Below are 3,203 nucleotides of genomic sequence, written 5' to 3'. Positions count from 1 at the left end.
CACTTTAGAGGCATTTGACTTCGGTCTATGCTTTAGATTTTGCAGGCCCTTGCAAACCAAAGGCCTCCCAAAGGGATCCTGCAATGGAGTTCCCTTCAGGGTAGAGAACCAGGAAAAGTGGGTGTCTGGAGTCTGTGTGTCCAGCCCCTTTGACGTTGTTGTGTGAGCTATGCCTGTGACATGAGATGGGGAACATCTTGAGTCTCAGGCTCATGGTTGTCTGCTGCACTGGAACAAAATCATGAATCCTGAAGGGGAGGTCTGAAGCTGAAGAAGAACTGGTGGTCATCATCAGCATAGGCCCTCCTTATGAATGTGGTGTACAGTACTTTACATATGTGGGAGGCCCTCTTGTTAACATGTGCCACACAGTCAAATTAACCCCACTTTAGAAAGGCAGGATTGTCTAGTCTCAAAAGTGGGAAAGTGGAGGCAAGGGGGGAATGAAAAATTGCCACAATCGCTATGAGCAAGTTGTGCCCAGCCTGAATACACAGTGACCCTGTTGCCAAACAATGAGGAACTGGGGTTCCCCAAATGCTGAGTTCCCAGCCTGTTGCGTTTGAGAGGCGGGACACAATAACCTCCTTCACGGGGCCCAAATGGCTTCCTTAATTAACAAAGTCGAAGCTAGGGGGTAGGAGGTGGGGGATGGAAGAGTAGGGGGTGGGAAGTGAGGAGATGGGGAAGCCGGGGATGGGAGGGTGTGGGGGGAGGGGAGGCCACAGCTGATTCCCTCTTCACTGATTTCATGGCCTGTCAGGGTGGCCCCAGGGTGGGGCTGGGAACCCCGCCCAAGCATGGGCTCTGTGCATCAGGTGATGATTTCTTTTTAAAGCAGGGTGATGTGATGTGTGGAAGAAATGAATATCAGAAAGGGGTAAATTGGTAGGTTCCAGAGATTCAACACTATTAATTGAGGCCCAACTGGTTTCTTTTCTTTTCTTTTTTTCTTTTTACATATGAAGGTGTTTAATTGGGTTGATAGCAATAAAAAAAAAAAAAAAAAAAAACAGTTTGTGAGGATACATCCCGTTTGTCAGAGAGAACTGAGACCCCAGGTAGCCCTGGAGCTGAGGAACAGCTTTGATCTTTGGCAAAAAGTCCATAGTTTTCTGATTGGCCTTGCACTGCTCTGTAATTTCATATTTTTCCTTCTCTGTGTCGAAGGTCTCGCCCTCCTGGTGCCTGGGCTTGCGCAGTTGCTTCTTCTTAAAGCAAGCATCAGTCAGGTGTTTGGGGATTTTAACCTTGCTGATAACAACTTTTGTAGAGGTGGCGATGACAAATTTCTGGTGTGTTCTTCGCAGAGGAACTCTGTTGAGGGCAAGAGGTCCTGTCACAAGTAGCAAGCCGCTGCCCAGCTGTTTCAGGAAAACCACCCTCGTGCCCCTGTGGCGCCCAGTGAGGATGATCAGGGCTGTCCCTGGAGTGATGCTGGCACGCAGCTTCCTCACGTGCTGACTCAAGGGCTTTGTGCCATGGCTCAGCAGCTTCCGAGGAACATCTTCAGTAGGGTAACTCCTGGGCATTTTTCAAAGCTTAACCACCCGGGTACCACTATGTTTGTCACACCAACCAGATTAGTGACAGTAGCAAGCGCCTTCTCCTTTTTCACCTTGGTTTCTGGAGCTGAGTATTTTCTTTTGTATAGGGCCTTTCTGGAATACATAGCAGATTTGGAGTACCTGCCAATTCCTCTAACCAGGACAGGGTTCTGGCTGCAATGGGGCTTCCCCTTCTTGGGCTTTTTAACCTTAGGGTCACCCTTTTTGGCTGCACCAGTGGCATCACCACCAGCCTTCTTGGCTTCTGTTTTTTTGTTTGTTTGTTTGTTTCTCTTTTGTGTCAGGCTTCTCGGCTTTTTCACCTGCCATCTTGCAAGATCCCCAACTGGTTTCCTGCTAACATCTGCTGTCATTAGAAAACCGGGGGTGGTGGGGGGATTAAACCCTGTAAGACTCCCTCCTCTGCTGTCAGGAGCCTGGTCCCATGGACTGCTTTGCTCGACCACCCAGGGCTCCTTACTAGGACACACAGGAACCTTTGGCATTGCTCCCTCCTGGCATCATGCCCAACTCCTGTCCACCATAAAGAGAGCACAGGCTGGAATTTGTAGTGGGCCACTGTTCCCATGTGTGTCAATTTCACTCCTCAGAACTCAGTAAGAGGGGGGCTGAGCAAAGTCAGGATTTGAAATGGCATTAGGACCAGCTTCTGATAGTCCTCTGCCTGGAGTGGCAGCTCAGATCCAAGCTCAGCCTGTAGGGAATGCTCAGCAGGCACGCTCACATGATAGGATGTTTCCAGGAAACTCCATCAGCCCGTGCTCTTGCCTCCCACGTTGCAAAGTGCACGGTTCATAGTGCTCACATGATGAGCATGGACAGGCATTTCCTGAAGAGAGACAAGACTTTTGAATCTAGACTTCCTGCAGTTTCCGATGCTTTGCAACTGGGGGATTTGGCCATTTTCTTTTCATGTTCTGAGCTTCGGGGGGGCCTTGTCTGCAAAATGGGAATGAGAATGGTACCTACCCCATTTCTCATTGGAAGGAGCAATTTAGCAAATGCATGAGATGGACCTACTACACGAGTGCAGTGAAAGTACTACAACATAGGAGCCAACATAGGTTGGCTCAGTGTGAAAGCTGAGCTTCACAGACAGGATCCAGCAGCCATTCACCTTTGTATACAGATCCTCGGGCCCTGGGGCTGAGGGAGGCTGGCTGGCCCACCTGTGTCTCACCTTCACATGGGCTTTGTGGAATCTTCCTGAAAAGTATCTCTTTCACCTGGAGCCCTTCAGTGCTGTTGATGACCAAAGGACATACATAGCTAGTGGGTTTTGCACTGTTAGGGACTGCCTCACTGTCAACTGTGTAAGAAAGGCAATGTTTAATCTGTGTCATTATATTTTGAAGTATGTATTTTGATTCTACGGGGTGTTACAGTTAAGAGATTACCCTGAGTTCCATCCAGAAGAGACTTTGAACTTTTAAACAGTGTTGCGACGGAAAGACGATGGGGACTTCTGAAGCTGAACTAAATGCATTTCTCATTATGATGTATGTGGGCTTGAGCCTATGGGGGCCAGGAAATGGGATGTGCAGATGTGAATGAGAATGGCCGCCCTAGGTTCATGTGCTTGACTACTTGGTCCCTAGTTGGTAGTGAAAGACCCCCGAAGAGGCACTTTCGTAG

At 48.9% G+C, this 3,203-nt stretch overlaps 1 pseudogene; it reads right to left on the bottom strand.

Annotated features, from left to right (window-relative positions):
* Positions 1 to 956: 956 nt before the first annotated feature.
* Positions 957 to 1,877, bottom strand: LOC100762179 (annotated as a pseudogene).
* Positions 1,878 to 3,203: the final 1,326 nt, after the last annotated feature.

The sequence above is a fragment of the Cricetulus griseus genome, chromosome 4, assembly GCF_003668045.3.
Source record: "Cricetulus griseus strain 17A/GY chromosome 4, alternate assembly CriGri-PICRH-1.0, whole genome shotgun sequence".
Classification (NCBI taxonomy): domain Eukaryota; kingdom Metazoa; phylum Chordata; class Mammalia; order Rodentia; family Cricetidae; genus Cricetulus; species Cricetulus griseus.
The sequence above is the reverse complement of the archived record's forward strand: the minus strand, read 5'-3'. Positions and strand labels throughout refer to the sequence as shown.